Source organism: Rhamphochromis longiceps, linkage group LG5 (genome assembly GCF_057381845.1).
Source record: "Rhamphochromis longiceps isolate RC_006_pf linkage group LG5, R_longiceps_female_GT1.1, whole genome shotgun sequence".
Taxonomy (NCBI): domain Eukaryota; kingdom Metazoa; phylum Chordata; class Actinopteri; order Cichliformes; family Cichlidae; genus Rhamphochromis; species Rhamphochromis longiceps.
Genome location: NC_140561.1, coordinates 36534835 through 36558864, shown reverse-complemented (window position 1 = coordinate 36558864; position 24030 = coordinate 36534835).

Below are 24030 nucleotides of genomic sequence, written 5' to 3'. Positions count from 1 at the left end.
CTTGGTGTCAACTCATGGTGCTGTGTTTGGAGGAAGACTACAGAACAACTTGAGAACATTGAAGATGAGTCATGTGTTTTCCATCATGAAAATGGCCCAAAACATAAAGCAGATCCAAGGCAAGAAGGGAGTGGCTAAAAAAAAAGGATATTAAAGTCCTGGAATGGCCCATCTCCAGACCTTAATCCAATAGAAAATCTAAGGTGGGAGCTCAAGCCCCAGTTTGCCAAGCAGCAGCCAAATCTAAAGAAGAGTATAAAGTGGAGTCAGCCAAAATCTGTCCTGAGATGTGTGGTGGCCAACCTGGTGGCTGCCTACAAGAAACATTACTACTGTGCTTGCCAGCCAGGGTTTCTTCACCAGGTCCAAAGTTACGTTTTGCTTGAGGATCAAATACTTGCATCACTCAGTGAAATGCATATTAATTTAAAGGTTTATGAAATGTGTTTTTTTCCCTGGATTTTTGGTTGATATTCTGTTTCCCTCCATTACAATGAATAATACTATAGCTTAAACTGTGCCAAAAACAGCATAAAAGGCAAAGCCCCAAAGCTTATGTTTACAGGATTTCAGCTGATTAGAGAATGTGGGATATGACAGAATTGCAGCATTCTCAAAGTATAATCTCTCATTGTGCTAGTAGGGACTACTTTACATCTTGGTCCTATTTCCAGTTCGTCTTCTCTAGGGGGCATGTGATAAGAGGAACTTGGCTCTGGGGATCTTCTGACCTTTGCACTTTTACAGTGGATGTGAGGGTAAACAGCATCAGCTACTCTATAGACCTCATAAGCTCTGATAAAGGCCAACTAGGCATTGGGGAAGAAAGTTACTAGGGAACAGGCGACTCTGTTGTGGCACCTTGTTACAATGATAACAAGAGCCCCTTGTGATTATGAAGTGTCAGATCAGAGGTTTTCATGAAACTGTATTGGATTACAGCTTCTTTTTCCTTTTGGCACTCTTGGCTTGCTGCTCCAGAATGTCACCTAGGAAGAAGGGGATTATACATTCTGGGAAATCATATGGAATTACAGCCCCAGTGGTGTTGGCATAATGTGAAGTGAAGATGGGGGAGTTGCTGAAGAGAAGATGAAAGAATGTAGGGGGAAAATAGAGTAAGTGCTTGCAGGGAAGGTTGAGGGTAGGTTTTTATTAAGGCTTTTTTTTGTACAGTGTGGTATCTTTCACACTGTCCACTTCCTGTATAACCTGTTGGCCTAAAGCTTAAAGGGATGGAGAAGTGTTTAGCAGATGATGGAGTGATATAGTTCTGCTGTCTGTTATGAAACACTGAATGACATTCAGAAATTGAAAGAATTGAAGGAAATCTGTCTATATGCATTTAAACAGACTATTTTCCCCACTGTTCCACTCAGTTGAGCACACAAAATAGACAGTGAATTGGAATAACTAAAATTTAGCGGCAGGCTTTATTAGAGAATCAAGCAAGCACAACTGATAAATTACTTGATAGTCATGAAACATTGATGATTTAGAATGAAATATATACTATATCAAAACAATAACACTGGCTGTGACAGTTTCTTCTGGACATTAAATTAAACGGATCATGTTAAGACTTTTGATTTTAAAGTTATTCAGTGAATTATCTTTTTAAAATAATAATTACTGAAGCAGAGCTGTGATTTTTTTCACCCCTAAAATGGTTATTGCTTTTTGAAATGAAAGCTGGTATTTGATTAAAGACTGTGGTAGATTTCATATTCTCCTTGTTGTGTGGACTGTCAGAGCTCCAGTCAGTCAGTTTTTCTTTCATAAAAACCCAAATCCAAATTAATCAAGATTCCACTTGTCTCTGCAGTAATGCAGGTGAAGTATACAAAGTGGTAATATGCATTTAGCATGCATGCTCTCTGGATGCAAACAGGATAAAATACTTTATTTTTTTGGATAACAGAATGAGACAGGACTAAACATAGAAATCTGCTTCTTGTTGCAAGTGTTCAGTCAATTTTGCTCACACAGTGTGACTGTGAATTCCAAGTGGAGTGGAGAGCAGGACCTTTGATCTTGCAAACCAAACCGTAAGAGGGATTCTCAGACCCAGTGGAGTATACATGGCAAACCTGACATAGGTGATGTTAGCATTTTCTTTAATGTTGTTTTTCAGAAACTCTCCCAGAAACAGATTAATCATACTGTATACTGTATAGTGCTATAGGGTAAAACAAAAGAACACACTTCTATTCTAAAGTAAGTACAACAGCCTGTAGGCTTGACAATTCATTAGAAAGTTGAATCAACTGCTTTGATATGGTTCCGACAAAAAAAAAAAAAGGAACTTCACAGTCGAAAGGATTTTTTTCTGATCTGTTTCTCTGGATTGCATTGGATTTTGGTGCTGTACACATTGCGTACGGTAGTTCATAGAAGGTATATATATATACATGAAACCAAGCATAAACAACACATACATTTTACTTTAACGTATATTTCAAGTCACACAAAATGCAAAAGTTCATACCACAGTGTGTCAGGGCGCTGGGTCTGTGACCCAACATTTTGAGTTTTTTTTTGTTTGTCTAATTTCTTATGATGTAATAGTAAGTTCTAGTGTTATTAGTTAGTATGTCTTAGTTAGGTTTTGTTTAGTTAAAGCAGAGGTGTGGACTCGAGTCACATGACTTGGACTCGAGTCAGACTCGAGTCATTAATTTTATGACTTTAGACTTGACTTGAAAAAATGTTCTAAGACTTGTGACTTGACTTGGACTTTTACACCAATGACTTGGGACTTGAATTGGACTTGAACCGGTTTACTTGAAAAGACTTGATATTTTACCCCAAATATAAAATTTAACATGCATATTATATGGAGATTGAAAATGTGACGTCATTCACGGGTAGAACCGCAAAGGATTCTGGGAACTCGTGGCAAGCGGTACTAGCGCACGCAGGCTTTCAATTAAAATCAGTCACACAGCGATAAAAAGAAACACAAAAATGTCAAGAAGCCGTTGTATTATTAACTGCAATAGCCGGTCGCATGACAGCCACGGGAAGCCGACGGGTAAAGAGATCGGTTGTTATCGGATTATGTCGTTGAAGAGAAATTGTTCGAGCCATGTTTCCGAAGTAACAAAGAGGCGACTGGATTGCAGCCATTCAAAGATCAAATATAACGTCCTAGAACACTCCAGCTCACAGGTTAGTCTGCTCCAAGCATTTCCACAAAGGTCAGTCTGCTGTTGTAGTTAATGCGTCATTTTTCTTAACATAATTGGTGATATAGGTTACAAGCAAGTCTGGCGCTGAACAGAAATTGTCGCGCTATGCTCCTTTATTTATTGTGCATAAATAGTAAATTATCCTGACACAATATTGCGTTTCGCTTCTGTTATTATGGTACACTGACAAAAACACATACTTTTATTCACAGGATAAAACAGGTTTTTTGTATCACTAATTGCCCAGTACGATTACAGCATACAATATTATTGTCACTGCTACATTTCTGTGATGCTACCAGAAATTATTTCCACTGCTAATTAATTACCGTTGAGCTCAAAGGTTATATTAATAAACGGTTAACGAATGTGTATTTATGAAGACGATTTGTGAGACTGGTAAACTTATGATACGTACGATGGTCTTTCGTTCTACACGGTGCATTTCAAGGTCCTGCACCCATCCGTCGGTAAACTGTACCTGGGCTTGTTGCAGTGACCGGAAGTTACTAAACTTCATGAGTGTATGCACTCACTCCAAGAACCGTATAATTATAAATATGCATATAAATATGCTAAGATGAGATAGCTGACTTCATCTAACTAGCAAATGTTTTCCAGGCTACGTTGGTGATACAGTTTTTTTTAATGTGTATGATATTTTTGTCATGCGATTTTAAAGCCGGTCCTATAACCGCATCCAAGAATAACATGCAGCTTATCTCAGAACTGTCGGTGAAAATTATTCTTGGAGCTAAGTTTAATTGAGCTGCATTTTAAAGAGGTGCAATTTCACAATTTGTGTATATTTTCTAAGTTCACTATTTTGTATGTGTTGAGAAAAACACAGATTTTAAAATTACATGGTCTAATATTTACATTTAGCATAACTGCAACATTATTTTTTCGTTTGTTTTTTTTAAAGACTCGAAAGGACTTGAAATTCAAAGTTTCAGACTTGTGACTTGACTCGGACTTTTACACCAGTGACTTGAGACTCGACTCTGACTTGCCTGACATTACTTGAGACTTGACTTGAGACTTGAGGATAAAGACTTGAGACTTACTTGAGACTTGCAAAACAATGACTTGGTCCCACCTCTGAGTTAAAGTTTCATCCATGCTCCCTTGTTTATGTGTCGTTTTCTGTTTCCTGTGTAAATCTCTTGTGCTCTATGCCTGATTTTCAGTTATGTCTGTGCCACATTTCCCTTTGTCTGTTTCCTGTTCCTCTCCTTGTGTATCATCCTGTCTCCCCAGTCTGTTTCATGTCTGCATTTTCCATGTCATATTGTCAACCTCCTGTTGTCACAGTCTTCGTCTCATTATGTTTCCTGTTTTATTTTGACAGTCTCATGTTTCCATATTCAGTGTGTTTAGTTTTGCTTTCCCTGTGGTGTCATGTTCATGTGTGTCAGCTGTGTATGTGTTTCCACTTTCATCATTACCCTTCTGTGTATTTAAGTCCTCCGGCGTCCTTTCTTCAGTGTCAAGTTGTCTGCTGAGTTCTTGTCATGTCTCCATGTTTCCAGGTTTTCTTGTGTTCAGGTTTTTTTTCTTTGTGTCTTGTGTTTAGCATTTAGTTTTTCCCAGTTTAGGTCCAGTTAGTTTTGGCTCATTGTGCATCTGCCTTTTGTTTTGTTCATTTTACCAGCCACAAATAAACGGCTCACTTTTTGTTAAATTATAGTTTTGTTCCAAGTGTCTGCATTTGGGACCTCTTCCTTCCTTCACACAGTCTGCCAGTGCAAACTGTGACACAATGATTTCAAAGTTATGGCAAACTCAGCTTTCAGTCAGTTTTTTTCTCAAAATCTTCTGAAAATTAAATGCCGTAATCATTAGAAATTGCTAACTGAACCTAAATGTCTGTGAAGGTTCTCAGTCATCCAGGTCATCGTAGTCTAAGGAGCTTGGAAAGAAAAGCGTCTGGACTTGTTTAAGTTGCTTAAACAAAACTTAAACTTGAACAAGTCCAGATGCTTTTCTTTCCAAGCTCCTTAAACTGAACCTAAAGTTTTACTGAAAAACTTTTCCTCTGTTTTTTTTTTTAACAAGCAAAAATGTTTTAAATACTAACAAACAACCATTAGTGGATGCTGCAAAAAATAAATATGAGGGATACACGACATCTGTATGTATCTGTCATTTCAAATGTTTGCTCAGAATTACACAAGGGTCAGAGCAGCTAACTTGTCTTATGCCAATATTTCATCTAACAAGATTGATGTGGACATGTGCAGGTGGATGTGTTCTTCTTACTATTAATGATAACGGGCTGTTTAAGGTTTTAATTCCTAAGCTTGTGTGCAAATACTGTGTGAGGAGTTTCTTTCATTTTGGATTCACAAATGTCACAAATGGTCAGTGTTGAGTTGCCTACTGAAGTGCACCTGGTGAAAACAAATTACAATAAGCCGTAACCATTAGTCCAAAAGAGATTCTGCAGTCATTTTTATTTTGCTATATGTCTCTGTTCTAATACATTTCTACCCTTGAAAAGTATATACAGAGCAAACATAAGAAAGCAAGAGCACATGTCCTGCTGTGTGGAACCTTGGAGCCCCATTTGATTTTTCAGATATGTCCTTAAATGCACTCATTAAACAAATATCTCAGAGTGCCTTTTTCATTTGCACATTATTGCCAAAATTAGAAGCCTCCTGTCTCAGAGTGATACTGAAAAACTAGTTCATGCATTTGTTACGTTTAGGCTGGACTATTATAATTTGTTATTACCAGGCTGTTCTAAAAGCTCCTTGAAAAGCAAGGGGGAGAGGCGGAGAGGGGGGTGGGGGGAGTTAGAAAGAGAAGGAAAGAACTTACAAGAGCTAGAAAGGGAGATCATCTTTCTCTCATATTAGCCTTTCTTCACTGGCTCCCTCTTAAATTCAGAATTGAATTTAAAATCCTTCTCACATGCAAGGTCTTGACTGATCAAGCCCCATCATATATATAGCCTATAGTATATAATACACATCAAATAGGTCAAAGAGAGTAGGTGTACTATAGGTCCCCATACACAATATAAAACATAGATGTAGCATCTGGGTCAGCAATAATTAAACCCCAACCAAAAAAATCTGTTTACAAATCTGCATTATGTCTATGGAAATAGCTTTGACTGCAAGAAGACGGCACTCTATCTTGACATCTGTAAACATTTTTCTGCTGAACAAAAAAATAATTATGCGTCTATTCATGTTACCAAATGGGGGATTATCTGTGCATGAAAGAAAATGCACATTAGTTAAAGAGTTGTCAATGCATAATCTTGAGTAAGCAAGGATAAGGCTTCACAATCAGACCTGCCCTTCTAACCCTCCTTGCAATCAAGATGGAAATGCTCAACTCAAGGTTCCAAAAAAGAACTTCAGAAACCAGTGGGTCTTTACCCTACAATCCAAAACACCCCGAGCCAGCTGTTTTGAATTGCAGCTATAGCATAAATATAACTGAATTAAATTTACTCGAGGGGAACTGAAATGACATACATGGCATCTATGAAATGTAGATATTGTATCTAGATTGTGCGTCAGATGTGGCAGGGTAAAGCAGAGGTGCAGCTTGCACATGCTGTGATGTGAAATGTTTCTAAGATCTTCTGACTGGATTGGAGTTGGAGGCTAAGCTTCATTTTATGGCTCAGTGTTTAGTCTCATGCACTAGTGACTCTCTGCTCTCACTGCAAGAATCAACCAGCTGACTGTGGAGTTCACTTTGGATGAGACAACAAGTGCTTCCTTCCTTTGTCTATTGAATATTTCAATAAAGTTTATTCAAACCAAAGTTGCTTCATCCTCAGCTTTCATAAAAAATAAAGAAACGCTACAATGCTTTTTGTAGTTCTGAAAACTGAAATTGTATTTTTGATTTTAATTGTTTAATTTAAGCTAACTATGAATTTGCGGAGATAGTCTTCATAAAAATTATTATTTTGTATTTTTCCTTTTTTACTGAGGAAGCAGATTGAAGTCTTATTCAACGCCAGTACTTAAACACTTTAACTGATTAGACACTTTTGTGCATAAAACAGAACCCACGGGAAGCATCTGTGTAATTCAACCACTGCTCAAATTGCATGTATATTAATGTGTAACTTCACCTACAGCTCTGAGCTAAACACCCACAGTCCACCCACTAAATTTTGTAAAAGGCTCAAACATATGTCAGAGTTTGAGAGAGAGGACACGGATATGTGAGACAGGAGTTGTTTAGCGGCATCCCCAGGCCAGAAAGAAATGGAGAGCTACAAAGAGTCACAAAGGGTTCTTTTGAGGTGGACGACTTTTCCCCTCCAGAATCCTCTGAAGTTGACTGTAGTGTGTTGGACAACCATGGTCGTCTTGAGCCATATGAGTTATAGCCATTGGCTACAGCCATATAATGCCCAAAGCCTGGGGTATTGAAGCTGAAGCAATGCAAGAGAGAGCTGACCTATTTTTTATATATATTTTTTTATTTTATTTTAATGAATATCCAAACGGCAGCTGCAAGTTTCAGAATGATTTAAAACAATATGAGCCAATTTCAACCAATGAAATGATCACTTTTATACATTTTGAAAGAACTCTATTTCTGACAGCAGCTCTGGAATTACTGTAAGGTGAGACAATTTAGTTTACTGTTCAAAAACATGTTTAACTGTGATATTCCATTTTAAGCTTGAATCCAAGTTAAATTACACTGCCTAGAAACAGGGTCGGACAATAACTACTCAACTCCTGAGTGACAAATTTGAATGAAAAAACGTCTACTATTATGTCTACCTCAATAACACTGAATTGTGTGTATAATCTTTATGCTGAGTACTACATCCTTAAACAGTGCCTGACTGATGATACTCTGCCTCAGTGTTTGGTGCAGCAAATCAACATTCTCATCTGATTTTTCTGAAATTATCTATTGTTTTGACCCACACTTTGGGTGTTAAAAGGTTTGAGTGCCTCACGTCTATTAGTCCACACGCAGATACAAAAACACAAGAGACACAGACCAAAGCAGGTACAATGAATATCAAGTAGAAGTGAGGTGATGATGAAAATGGAGGTCTTTTTTTTTCATCAGCAATGGCCCTCAAACCCCCCACCTACCAGCAAGCCATGATCCTCTGACAGTAGCAATCACAAGCCATTGAAAATGTCCCTCTCATCAGAAAATGGCAGCATGGAGAAATCTATAAAAGGTTTTAATGTTGTGAGCCTCCCATGATTGCCTAGGCTTTTATCTGTTATTCACCAGATCACACTGTCCCACTCCCCCCCCCCCCCCCTCCAGACTTATATCTGCCAGGCCAAAGACAGGCAGAGAACATTATGTGTAATGGCAGCTCCATTGTTGCAGGTAGATTGTCCATATGTTATCAATACTAATTGTTCCTGCTTGACAGAGATAGTTTCTCTCTGGCTCATAATTTGCCTGTTGCCTTCTTTTATTAGTGGAAACCACAGAAATGAGAGGAATACAGATGCAGTGCTTTATAAGGTTATATATATATATATATATATATATATATATATATATTAGGGGTGCAACGATACACAAAATTCACGGTTCGGTTCGGTTCGATACTTTGGTGTCACGGTTCGATATTTTTTCGATACAAAAAATGTTCAAGCATTTTTAATTTGTCATTTATTAAAATTATAAATATATATTTTAACTCAAAAGTACAGTTTTTAAATTTAACCCTAACCCTTGTGCGTGTTTTTTATTTTGACAGCGAATGCGCACCTGCGGACCACTTATGTGCAGCCCTGGTTATTTAGCTCGTCATATTGCAGCCACAGAAATTCTTTTGTCCATGAAACCATAAAGCTGCACTTTCTTTTTGCCTTATAGTCTGATTTGTCATAACTTCTCCGTTTTGTGGTAAGCTTTTCTTTGGCTGTCACTTCTTCACCCTGACCTGTCTTATTTGGCTCAGCAGAACTGAAATGCTTTTACACACGCATTCACATAAGCTCAGCGATTCTCTGCGCGATCAACCTCTCACATGTTTAAGCTTGCTGCGCCATGTTTGCATAGTAAGCTAACGATTAATAAGACGATGTCGGAGGAATTGCTGCACAAATTATCACCACTCACAGATCAGTGCTGTCGCTCTCTATACACAGTTCGCACGATTGCAAAGTGAAAGCAAAAAAACAAGCGCAAATTCAAACGCGACTTCAATATGTCACATATTGACAGTGGATCACCGATGCCAATGACATAATTACCCAGCTACATTTCTGAAAGAATGCAAAAGCATTGACATATATTTTTCCTACAATAGCCCGACGGGCAGGGAAGAGATAGATTTTGGTAGCCCGACTGAAAAAATCGCTAGCTCCAGGACGTCGGGCTAGCGATATTGCAAGCCCTGTATCTGATTGAGGAATCACTCATCTTTGGAAAAGAGAGTTTATTACAGAGAAATGGCTCTTTCCAAAATAAAAGCTATACTATCCGCTTCTTCTGGGCTATATTCTCAGCAGCATAAGGAGAATCATGTGCTAACAGCTGTCTAAATGACTCGGCTAAAGTTAGTAGCATGCTTGCTTTTTTTTGTCTGCTTCCACTTGTCTTTGCACTAGGATGATGTCGGCGTAAATGTGCAGTCATATTCGTTGTGTTCCCACTAGTGCTTTCAGGTTAATCTCGTTGAAATGACCTTAACGCCACAACACGGCAAATCTCCGTTAACGAGCTACCGCCGATCGCTCCGTGCATGGGGCTAGACGGCCAACACGTTAACGAGCTAACTGCGCTAACACACTAGCTCCCACCCATGTAATTGAGCATTGCGTGGCACATCCAACATACTGTTTTACTTTAGTCCATGACTCGCTTACCTTCAGGGTCATACGTCACATGAAAACCAAAATAATTCCAAACGCCAGATCTGAATGAGGGTGGGGGAGGTGCCCTGCCCTCTTCCTTCTGAAGATGCTGTCTGTGTTGAGCGCTCAGTGGATCTGCGCTGGACAGTGCAGCCTAGGCGGAGTAGTCGAACGCAGATTCACTGAGCGCTCAACACAGACAGCATCGTCAGAAGGAAAATTGATAAAATAAATTACAAATGTTGTATTGTTCGATACATATGCGTACCGAACCGAAAGCACTGTATCGAACGGTTCAATATCGATACGAATATCGTTGCACCCCTAATATATATATATAACACCCAGCACGCCCCTGCGGGCGGTTTATCCTTCAAGCTCGGGTCCTCTACCAGAGGCCTGGGAGCTTGAGGGTCCTGCGCAGTATCTTAGCTGTTCCCAGGACTGCGCTCTTCTGGACAGAGATCTCCGATGTTATTCCCGGGATCTGCTGGAGCCACTCGCCTAGCTTGGGAGTCACCGCACCTAGTGCTCCGATTACCACGGGGACCACCGTTACCTTCACCCTCCACATCCTCTCGAGCTCTTCTCTGAGCCCTTGGTATTTCTCCAGCTTCTCGTGTTCCTTCTTCCTGATATTGCTGTCATTCGGAACCGCTACATCGATCACTACGGCCGTCTTCTTCTGTTTGTCTACCACCATTTTGTCCATCTGTATCTGGAAGTCCCACAGGATCTTAGCTCGGTCATTCTCCACCACCCTTGGGGGCATCTCCCATTTTGACCTCGGGACATCCAGATTATACTCGGCACAGATGTGTGTGTATATGTATATATATATATATATATATATATATATATATATATATATATATATATATATACACACTGTCAGGGTTCGAATTTGAGGAAGAGACAAACGACTGCATGGTCTCAGTAGATGTCAGAATAGTGATTTTATTATACATATGTACATATGGGGAAGATGAGCATCACAAGCCTTTTAGAGCCGATCTCCCCCGAACAAGCATCTCACAAGGCTTTTATTACAATGATGACGTCAAGTCACCTGATAAGTATCAGTCAGTTCTCAGAACTCAGGAAGTTCCCCTCACTCCACAAGTTCTCCTTATAAGGCCTCCAGATGTTTCCACTCAGCCCAGCACTCAGAGAAAACCAGTGTGTGTGGTGTGTATATCTATTCGTGTCTATTGTGAAAGTATATCTATCAGAAAACTGTCCTATTCTTACTAAGTGTGTGTGTACACATGCATGTGTTATATAAGAGCGTGCATGTACTTTCAAGGCCTGTGTACGTGCAGAACTGAACATAGAACCAAGGCAGGGTCCAGCAGGCCCCACAGGCTTCTGAGTGATTACAGAACTGTGAAACAGCTTTAAGCAAATAACATGAATAGTACAGAACAACAATAGACTGATTAAAGTACTGATAATCTGTGTAGATTAATGTTAACATAGATATGGTTCAAAGATTATTCTGTCAACTGGTTCAACAATGGTAAATGATTAATGATTGATACTTCTGATTATAACTGTGATCATAAGAATACAAAATAAAATATCTCCTGGTCACAACACACATATATATATAAGGGCTAAAATGTGTTATTGTAAGGAAATAAATAAATAAAATGAAAAAAAGGAAGAAAAAGAAAAGAAAAGAAAAAATCAAGCTACCAAAATGTTCTGTAACACAGTCTGGGGCATTTTATTCATTTTAAGTTGTCCAATGGCCAATGATTTTTCCTTTTCTTTTTTTCTTACCATTAGAAATAATCATAACCATTGTCAATAAAGTGTTGGGTATTTTAATGGCTAAAAGTTGATGTTTCAGAAGTTCATTTCAGCTCATTTACACCAGCTATTTTTGCCATGTTCACAGTGGAAATGATCAAAGGCACTACTCGGTCTATTCCACAGACATTAAAGGAAAGAAATGATTTACCTCAGCAAATGAAATACCTCCTGGAGAGCCATGCTAGTGCATTTCAATGACTCCCTAGATAATCCAACAATCGCATGTCGAGAAATATTGGGGGCACAAGGTTGTGCTAATAGTGTGCCAATCAGAGTGGACTGCCATTTTGATGAGAGCATTCAATTAGATTTTCACATCAAATGAAATTCATCAGCACAATAATTGGTTTGCTCGTGCTTTGATTTCACACATTGGCAAAATGGAAATTCTTACTGATGCCAAACGTGGCACACTGTAAAATGTTCAGCTCTGTGCATCCTTGCTAACATAAACATTGCAGCCGGATTTCATACAGTGATGGACTAAAACTATTATTCTTGATAGCATTAAAGCAGCAATCATTTTGACAAGTGTGGAGAGGGTTATTGCTTCACTATGGTAATGGCTGGAGAGCTGAACCACTCCAAGGCTGAGAGAAAGTCTGCTGTTTTGACATTACCATCCTCTTGTCTAAGGAACACCACTTATCTATCAGAGCTGTCTCTGGCCTGGTAGTTAAAACAAATATCCTGCATTGGTTTACCCCCAACAAAACCTGCTGTCCATTAACAACAACACATCATGTCAATGTGTCCTTCCAGATGCTTGCTTCTCATGTGCTCAATCAAGATTGAATGTGTGCAGGAAATCAAAACGTGATGCTCTCCAAAGTTGCCCCCCTAGCCCTCTCTCCTATTGATACCATACATGTTTATCAGACTTGCCTGTCAAACACAACAACTCTATTAATGAAAAGCTGCTGGTTTATTGTCAAAGCACTCTGCCTCATTCACCTGTTCGATCAGATCCATCATACCACTGACATTCCCGGTAGACACAGCTGCTGATGGAATTATTTAGCACAAGGCTTAAAAAGGGCAAAAATGCTATTCTGCATCTGTAATCCTCTAAAGCTCACTCAACATGTTATTTATTGTTTTTCATAATCCTTAGAAAAAATGAAGTGAAGGGCTGTTTGGGGGATACAGTTTGGACCTCATCTTGGCTGGGTGCAAGAAATTCCTGAAGGATCCACCTGCTACTGAAAGCCTCGTCCTCCTGACATAACACCACAAACATCATCATTTAGGACCTCAAAACAGTCTGTCACATAACCTCTAGTAAAACCTTGAAATTTTTGCTTTTACAATTGAGTTTTGTCCAACAACAAGCTTCAATGTTTCTACCTGTTTTGCTATGCTGCATTAATATAATCTTCAAATTTAACTCTTGGCAAGAAAAACCCTTCTCTTTTAAGAATTTTTGCACTTGTAAAAATGATTTGAAAAGGTTTTAAACTCAAGCCTGTCTTGTGTGACACTTTTAAATCCTTGTATGACCCGTACGGGGGAAGACACTCCAATGTGCATTGATGCTGAATGCACTTTTAATTATTTCAGCCACGAATTCTCTAAAGTGGTCTAATGTTTATTGCACACAACTTTGCAGTAGCAGCAGGGTAAATTTCAAGATCTACAAGCTTCAGTTTGGACCTGAGGCTGTAACTTATAGGAAGGATGGCAGAAGAGGTTAGTGGGAGAGAGTGAACATAGGAAGGACAACCTCTGTTATGCTGGCTGGCTTCGGAAAAGTGGCAGGCTCTTTTATTTCTCTACATGGTCTCTTTGGGACTGGAGTCCCTTTCCCGCTGATACTCACCAGTGCTGCCCTTTGAAGTGTGCAGCCAGGAGCTTCACACAAACTCGATTCAGTGTGACACATGTAGAAAAAAAAATACAAATACTCTAAAATACAAACACTCACACAAACAAACTTGCATGCCCTGGTATGTAGGATAAACAATGCATGGGAACTTTTTTAATGGCATGGGTGTGATGGGTTCAATTAGTTTACATTTTCTATTAAATGAAAATCAAATTGCGCCAAGGCATTTGCTAAATATGAGAACAGTCACATCATCTCTGCTCTTTTTTTCCTAAACCAAAATTTGCATCTCAGTGATTCTTTACCAGTGATTCTTGTTTGAAGTGAAAATGCTTGCAAAAATGAGTCAGAATCTCAGCAGTCTATTTGGTGCTGTTTGTAAAAACGATAAAATGATTGAATTCAAATATATATTTTTTATATTCCATTCTTACCATCTTTCTCATGAATGGTACAATAAGCGATTTCTCAGTGCAATCACCCACTACTCTTCTAATAATAACTTATCTATGTGGGAGTAGTCATCACAAGTGTGTGTCACATCTCATGTCTTTGGAGAGTTTCTAGAGACAAAGAAATGAGCCCTCCATTTCTCTGCCCTTTCTTCTTCCCCCACTATTCAGTCCTTGTTCTTCTCAACAGTGTTGTGTAGTCATTAAATGCACAGTCATCATGTCTGCTTAAGAAATCAGTTTAAGCCCAAGATATCAGGTCCACTATATGTTGTTCATCCTTTGATACATTCTGTGTTCATTGATAAACCTCCTTTTTGCTTGGAAAGCCAGAATCCCTGCCTCCCTCCATAAAGCCCTTCCTGGCAATCTGAAAATTTAAATTGGTTCTGCACCAGTCATAGTCAGGCTCTCCTTGTGCTCATCACTCACACTAGTGTAACATATAAGAGATAGTGAGGATGGACGAGATTATGTTTGCAGCATCTGTGCTGTGTGTGTATGTGCATACGCTGACTACTATGTGTGTGAGGAATGAGAATATAGCCATGTTTCATCTATTAAGCATGTTCATGAGGTGTGTCATTTGTATAGCAAAGGTCAGCCAAGGGTAGTTTACCAGCTGGCAATAACATGGTATAAATAATCCCTACTGTAGCCAGACTTCATATAATATGATGTGCGATGCAGTATATTGAAATTGCCTACAGGAGAGGAGTCTCAGGAAATTGGCCATCTGGCTTCAATTTAAATTTAAGTAAACAGTTTGCTATAGTCAGTCAGGTGTTTCTTGTTTTGCATAGATTAATGTCTTTCTGTTCTGAGACACAGGTGTCAGGTTAAAGCATGACTTTCAAGCAGTGTTACCGATGTTTAACATAAGACGTATAACATTTACTAAATCACCTGATCAAGAGAATCTAAAAGATTTTATTGTATAATTTACTATTGTTGATAAGAGTGGAAAGCAATATGTCATTTGAACTGAGGTGTAAACAACTTAGTGACATTTGATGTCAATCTATAGGGCATGACACACATGGGAAAAATACGTTTCATGTTTATGTTTTCTAGTATCACAAATAGTACACATAGCTGACATAAATCTATTTCCAATTGTTTATATATGTGAATAAACTACTGCCATTTCTCTGTGTAGTGTCTGGTGTCCTGCATTTAGGTCCTCTGTCCTGCACAAAACTGTCTTGAACAAAGTTTAGTCAAGTAGTTTTGTCTGAACTAGAGTTTGATTGTCCACTAACATGGTTAGCTCAACCTATTCATTCTCTTCCACTTCAGGTTTGAAAGGGGGGCTGGTGCCTATCCCAGCTGCCATAGGACAAGAGGCGGGGTTAACCGTGGACCATGGTTGCTAATCTCTTGCAGGGCTAACACAGAGAGACAGACAACCATTCACAATCACATTTACATCTATGGGCAATTTAGAATCCCCAGTCAACCTAATCCCACTAGCTGTATGTCACTGACTGCAGGAGGAAGCCAGAGTACCGCAAGAGAATGCACGCTGACACGTGGGAGAACACCCAAATGCCACACAGAAAGGTCCCAGCCAGATGGTGGATTTTTGCTAACAGTGCTAACCACCACTTCACCGTGTTGCTTCTAGCTCAGATCAGACCAAATATAATATAAAAAGAACCTTTTAAAATATATATATAATACAGAAGTGGTATCCCAGAAGCTACTTTCCCTATACCACTGACCTATATTGCCAAAATAATTACAACAATTGAAAGATCATCCACTATCACATTGTAGAGGGTTCATTGTTTCATTTGTTGTTGTGATGGGAAGATGACTCATGTGACATCTGTCTGACTCTATATATTTAATAGAATTTTTTAGCTCACAATAACTCTCGTACAGTAGTAGCTCATTTACAGTGACAGATGTGTGGTGTGTTTCAGTAAAGTAATAATGACATTTGTCCAATAGAGAGCACCTACTAAATGTACAGTACAGATGGGAGGGGGGGGGGGGGGGGGGGGGGTTCTGTGTATGATTAGATGAATGTTCAGCTGCACCAAACACAATTTTAATATGGTCTTTCATGAGCCATTCCTGGCTATTTGCAGTGCTACCAGACCAGGGAAGTAGATCACATAGGTTTGAACAGCTGAACGAAGTACAAAAGAATTCATTGCAACAACAGATGTGAATAAATTGTAAATCACCATAATTGTGTTCCAGGAGGCCCCAAGAAATGGATGATGTCATTAGGGGCACAGCCGGTGCCTGGTCCCAGAACAGCCTCTCAGGTGGAATGTACTGCAGTTCCACTATTCCCCTGTCGAAAGGTAATGTAGAGTCCAATATCTGCTCTCTTCTCAGAGGGGGAAGCCGATTTGTTGTTGAATAATTGAGACCTAGATATAACACCGATAGTTTTGCATTAGACAGCAGCGTGGCCTCATTGGCTCTTACTCTTCTTTAAAACCGTGTTTCTGCACATTTTTTATTATCTGCATTTTCCTTCTCAGAGCTGTCTGACCTGTCATCTGATGTATACACATGCAATGCTTTTAGCAGCATAATTGTCTTCATAAATAATTAGGTTTGGATATTTCCCTGCTAATAGCTTCCCTACTGTTTAGTCGGGCATGCTTAAAGTTACTGATAGGGCTTTTCTGTAAAAGACAAACTGAGGCAAAGCCTAGGTTAAAGCAATATAACCTCATCTGTTTCTCCTAAAGGTGCAGATGTCTTCATACAGACTTCCAATTGCTTGCTGAAAGATCTTATCATCAAGCCAATGTACACATCATTCTACCCAATGAAAGTTTAGCTGATTGCTAAGTTCCCCAGACTATAATGTACAGCAGCCAACAGACAGGTCAGTGCACCAATAATCTAAAACATAAATGCAACAATGCCAAATTGCTATCAGAAAAAAAAAACTTACCAAATATACACTTACAGTAGGATTCACATGAAAGCAAGCTATTTAGGGTTTGCTTTTATCCTAGTCCCTTTTGTAGCAGTGATTCTTCCATGCATACTTCACATAGGGTCCCTTCCCACAGTCACTAACTTTACACAGTAGCAAGGATTGGATGTCTACCTAAAAGCACCTTATCCAGTAGACTATAATCAAATCACTTTTTTTATTGTCACATCACATGTGCAGGTACATTGGTACAGTACATGTGAGTGAAATTCTTGTGTGCGAGCTTCAGAAGCAACAGAGTTGTGCAAAATACAATAACGTAAAACAAGCAAAATATAAGAATGGCTAAATCTGAAACTAATACATATATGTACAATATATATATATGCATACAGTATATGCATTTCTGGATGTGTATACTAAATATGTTTTTCTGCATGTGTGTGTGTGTGTGTACACATATTTTACAAATTAAATAGAGTAAACAATAAAATAAAATATATAAAAATATACAGAGTTGAGACATGTGCAAAACAGTGGCATTACTGTACAGTACGGAGTGCATAATGCAGGTTGATTGTTGGATCATTTCTATAGTGTTGTTGCAGAACACTGGTTACTCTGATTTCCACTCTTCTATACTTTGTTCAACTACAGGAGGAGCAGGCTTTGGTATTTGAGGTCAACTTGGAAAGCAACAGCATTAGAACAATGATATTGAAAGTTACAATGAGGGTACTGGGGCAACACAAATTTGATGCTTTAGGATCAACACCAAAGTGACGATATCACATAAATTAAATACCAGATCCATGTAGACCTTTGATGATGACATGTTAACAAGACCTGTAGCATGCCAAAGTGGAAATGAAGACTAGAACCAGGGTAAAGCATATTGATATTTCTGCTCTTTGAGTCGTACTTTGTTGCATTGACACACATGCACAAGTATGACCACAAAGCTCCCAGACCTCATAAGTAACTATCAAAAACCAAACTATATTTAAATTTGGCCAGTCTCTGAGTCACTTCCAGTGTATTTTAGATTGCTCTGATAATATTGTTATTGATAATATTGATTTGTTTGCTTTTCAAATCCCCAAAAGAGACAATAATATAAATGCAAGACAATGTAATAACCCATATAATGAGCCTTAATTAGAGTATATAAGCAGGATGGAGAGTATTAAAAATAATACTCTGCCACAAAATGCCAACCTTTTGTGCATTTAAAGTTGCCTCATAAGCCATACTCTAGGACAATCCACGGTAGCCTCATCTTACCACCTCCCTGTTCACTTGATTGTTTTTGTCACTTTATAATTAACTTTGGACTATCGCTATCCCTTGAATAGCTCCTGTGTTGTCAGACCAAAGAATGGAAGCAAAGAGAGAGATTAAACCCTTTATAAGTATCTTGAATTGCACATCAGCAAAGAAGCAGACAAGCCTATTGTGAGTAGATAGTTACAACAGTCTAGTGTTCTAAGGCTCACATTTTTACCTAATGCAGCAACGTGTTCTGTGAATTATTGGTGAACAGCACTGTAGTTGTAGAGAAATATACTAAGGAGCTGTCACCAAAAGTGGTACAGGCAGGTGGGAGGAAAAAAAACAAAGAAGAAGGGAGAAAATTTTTTTGGCTCTGCTGTAGGGCTGAGCTTTAAGACAGTACTGAAGAAGAACACGAGGACAAAACTGGACTCTGTTTAAGATAACACATTCCATCCAGCTAGGGAGCACACTCAGTCTCACATATTCAGATTGTGTAATGATTTATGCCCAGATGTCCAGAGCTGGCAGGGTGCCTGCCAGCATTGTCAGCATGAACTGCCCTGGACTGCTTTCAGATTTGTAAGTGTTCTACCAATATTTGCAGCATGTTCTTCCACAGATGATTTATTTCAGAATACCTATTCATGTAACATATGTTGTTATAATACCAAATACTAAATAAAAAACATGTTCTTGTTATATATATTTGAAATTGTTTATACAGTTTGTGGAATTTGCCATCAGTAAGCTGTTGAAAATACAAGTGCTTAAGTATTCCCTCCGGTCCTTGGAAAGCATTGCTGTCTTAGAACAAAATAACTAAAATAAATAAAATAAAATAAAATAAAAAAAGCGTGAATTTGTGCATCACTTTCTACAGTTACTTTTTCTACAAGTACTACAATTCTTTGCCAGTTTTCGGTTAGCTAGACTTGGGTTAAACCTTGGCCGATGTCCAATTTCTTTTTCAAAATATTATCCTTTGTGGAAAAAAAATTTCTTTCTTTTATTTCAGTTTTACTATCCTGATATTGAACAGTTACTCATACCAAACTATGTTTTTTAATATATATATTTGACTATCCCGACAACTTTTTTCACATTGAATTTTAAATGTTTCCATTGGATACAATAATATTGTCTTTGTTGATTTGTACATCAGGGAATACAGGCTGTCAAAAATTATATCATGTTATCGTGTATGCCGTGTAGTCTTCTAAGATTGAATAACGTAAGAGGCTGCTGAACAGAACCGGTGCTTGTCATTTTGTAGGAAAAAACATTCATCGAGGTCTTGTAGGCTAGAAGGTTATAAGCACACAACAATACAACTTACACCAGAAGAGAATCCATTAAAAAGCTTCAGGGCTTTTCCTGTTCACTGTCCAGTATTAAAGTATTAAAATAATTGTTCAGTGAGTTTTTCAGTGAGTTTTTCAGTGACAGGTTTGTGTGTTGAAAGAAGAGAAAAATATAATCACTTACAATAACTCTGACAGAGGTTTCCAAGGAAACACTTGACGTGAGAAATCAGGATATGCTTCAGTATGATAGATATGCTTCAGAGTACCGTATACTAATACTATACTGTATGTAGACTAGTCACAATAGTCCAGCCTACACTGGTCTGTTCTGTTAGAATGAAATATAATCCAAATAGCCCCCCTCCTCTTATATAATGGAACCTATTAAACATGGACTGCAATAAATTATTCATAGGTCCTGTAGAAAGCCATAGGCTACTTCATCAGTCAACTGTCTGATGTCTGGTGAATTTAAATACCTAAGATTGTGGTGTGGCCTCTGGTCAATCAGATGGTTGATACTGACTTACTTTATGGCTCATGTCATGGGTGTGCATGATGCAGGGCATAAGGTCATTTCACTTCTTAACTATCAACTAGATGTCTAGAAGTCAGTTTACGGTATATCTGCAACATAGACTTCTTTTTAATGTGGCAGTGATCTTAAGACTCATGCAGAGGCAAGCTTTTTAATATCTATCTATCTATCTATCTATCTATCTATCTATCTATCTATCTATCTATCTATCTATCTATCTATCTATCTATCTATCTATAGTTTGCAATGTGAACATTTTTATAATATAGTCCTCCATCTTCTCAGTGAGCATGTCAACCTGGTAGTTTATCACACCCACAAACAAAAGGGTTGTAGAGAACTGCTGTGTCAGTACTGTGCTCTGGTTGCTTTTTAGGTAGGCTCTTTTGGAAAATATTCTTTCACAAATTTTTGCCAATATTCACTTAATATGGCAAATATTTTTCAAAGAAAACATAAACTTATTTACTAAATTCTGTTCTTTCTGTCTTCACCAACCTATAGGCCACTACCGTCCTATCTGCGTGTCTATCACTGCACCATACCCCAAAACACCACAGGAAGAAAATGTCTCTCCAGTTTACTTATGGCTAGATTTCCAGTGCTTCATATTTTTATTCAGCAAGAGATTCATGTATCCCTTCGTCTACTGGCAGTAGATTATTCACTGGTGGTGACTGATTTATACACAGGATAGAGTAGAAAATATTCTCACGTAATACACCTTGGTTACGTGGCTCTCTTTGGTTGTTGATGAGGAATGGAATTCAGCCAGAAGCTGTTGTAACACTATGACACACTGAGTTATAGAATTCATTTCTTTATAAGCAACATATACAATAACAGAATATAAGTCATGTAAAGAAAAGGGTTGGTTTATTCTGTAAACTTTGTCCACAAATTGACAAGAAGAGATAATGTGTGGAATAGCTTTGAATGAGTCAGTGAAATACAATTTATTTCCACATGAAATCATGATATTTCTAAATTCATGCATGGAAAAATATCTTTAATGAGTTAGAACAGTTTTTTTTTCCAATCTAAGACATTTGAGGTATAGTCAGATTGGTTGATTATGTCAAAAGATGCCAATTTTCTTTTCCGTTTCTGAAATAAATATATAAAATGAGATTGAGTGATTGTATGAGATTATTTATGTTTTATAGAAGCTTTTGATTAGATTGAGACTTTGTAAATCAAAATTTAAGTTGCATTAAGAAAGGGCAAAATCAAATTCCCAAGTAATGAGAGATTATCCTGAGAATTTCCGGCGATACTCACCGCTATTATTATGATGCCAAAATAAGGCTAATAGTCATGTAATACATTTCACAGCAATAGGCATGAGTGTTTATTTTTTGCAAATGTATAGTGATAAAATATTCATTAGTATAGCTTGCTTCTTCAAATTACTGTAAATGAAAAACGGATGCGATCCTCACTGCTGTTTTCAAAATAAATTGAAAGCTCACCTAAAATGTTTTTGTATTGAGTTGTAAATCTAATTTCATAAAAGAGATCTATAAGATATTTAGAATGCAACTCATCAAAATAATACTGGCAAGTTTCATTTTGTGCCCACCTCTGCATTTTGTCCTCCGTTCGGTAATCTCACGTAACGCAATAAAGTTTTATAAATGGGATAGATATTTTTACTTTGTACTTTCATGCACTTTCTTTTTATTATGTCTGTATAGGACTCAGAAGCCATTCATTTTATCTGAGAAACAGAAAGGTCAAGGATGTATCATTGTCAGTGCCCCAGCCAAAATGCCTTCTAAGTTTGTATTGACACCAGATCCAACAGAGAAACCTTTTTCCTTTCTTTTATTGTAGATGAAACATGATAGTACAGCACACTGTTGCAACCCACACATATGAACGTTGCCATCTCTGTGCACATGTTCATCACACTTCCACTCACAATAACAGAGGTTAGGTTAGGTCCTACTAAGATTACCTCACCTAATCTCTAGATAGATGAACAACTACTTCATATGTGGATTGAAGTGACATAATAAAGAGGACAAAGCAATTTCATCATATGTACAGCACTGTGCAAAAGTCTTGTACATGTGTGATGTAAAATATAGGTTAATGAAATCAGTCAGGGTTTGCTAAAAGAAAAAAAAGAGTAATTTAATTAATATATAAATATATCCATCCATCCATCCATCCATTCGCTTCCGCTTATCCTTTTGAGGGTCGCGGGGGGCGCTGGAGCCTATCCCAGCTGTCACAGGGCGAGAGGCGGGGTACACCCTGGACAGGTCGCCAGTCTGTCGCAGGGCTAACACATAGGGACAGACAACCATTCACACTCACATTCACTCGCACATTCACACCTAGTGACAATTTGTATTATCCAATTAACCTATCCCCACAAGTTGCATGTCTTTGGACGGTGGGAGGAAGCCGGAGTACCCGGAGAGAACCCACGCAAACACAGGGAGAACATGCAAACTCCACACAGAAAGACCCCGGCCTGATGGTGGAATTGAACTCGGGACCTTCTTGCTGTGCGGCAACGGTGCTAACCACCGTGCCACCGTGCTGCCCTATATATATATATATATAATATATATAAATTTGTTTCTTTTGTCACTGTTGTCAAGCACATCAGTTTTAGAACCACATTCAACCAAATGCCAAATATTAGTTCTTTTCTGGTATTTTTTTTCTGTGACTAGCTTTAATAGGAAGATAACATTAAACAATGAGATTGGTTATACTGATTTTAAAATTACTAGTAGAGGTTAAATTTTGCATGGTTTAATTAATTATGCTAAGATACTGCACAAAAAAAGAAGAAAAATCTAACCTGATTCTAATTCTAATCAGATTTTTCACTCCATGAATCATAGGTCATTCCATAAAATAGGAATAATTATAATATTTAACATGAAGTGTTAAAAATTAATGAAATTCAGTGACACAAATTTTACAGTCAGCATAATGAATGCCATAATTTATGGTGTTCTTCCTATTAAACCTCACAAATGATCAAACATGTAACATCATTTTTGTAAGAGATGTTAAATTCTTGTTTTAAGCATTTACTTGTGTTCTGCAGCTCCTCAACCAGCAGACACATGCACACAGCGTGAGCACAACTTGAGTTGGAAAGGATCCCCTCCTGAAATTCCCAAAAGCCTTGACTGATCTTTTAGAGACATCCCTGTGAACTGAGAATCCAGACTGCAGGTCTACACAACTTTGCTCCTCACTGTGAGCTAATCTGAGTGTTATACCCTGGATTGGCCTGGGTAAGCCTAAACATTCTGAGGCTTTTGAAAATGCACCTGACCACCTGAAAAACAACCTCTGGAGGAAATATCCCACATGACAGCTTTTATTTTGGTTCATCTATCTCTGGGCATGCAACGAGTTACCCGAGGTCTCTTCACTCCCGCTGTGGTGTGGAGACCTGGAATGAATCTCCCATATGCAAAGACCCTTGACAGGGACAATATTTTTGACCATCTGGCATTTGAAGCAGAGTACATTCTTCCACTGAGTCTGAAAGAAAGGTGTTCTTGTGTAAGACAAGTCTTTCTTTGTATGGAAAGGCTCTTTGATCAGAATGCCCTCAGTAAACCAACAGTGAGCATAAAACCTCAGAAAATATCTGAATAGCTTTGAACCTTGCAGGCAGAATAATACCATACATGACTTAAAGTAAGAAAAAAATAAATCTGATACTTATCAAGTTTGATCCATCTCTACAGGTAAACTAATACAGAAGACCTGTAATATACAGCCAACTCTGCACTGTGAAAATGTGGAACACCAACTTTGCAGTATTATACTGAGGATTTATTTATACATGTATCTGTGTAAAACATTAAAATCCGTCAGACAGATCAGAGAACAGTGTCAGGTGCCATAATTAGCA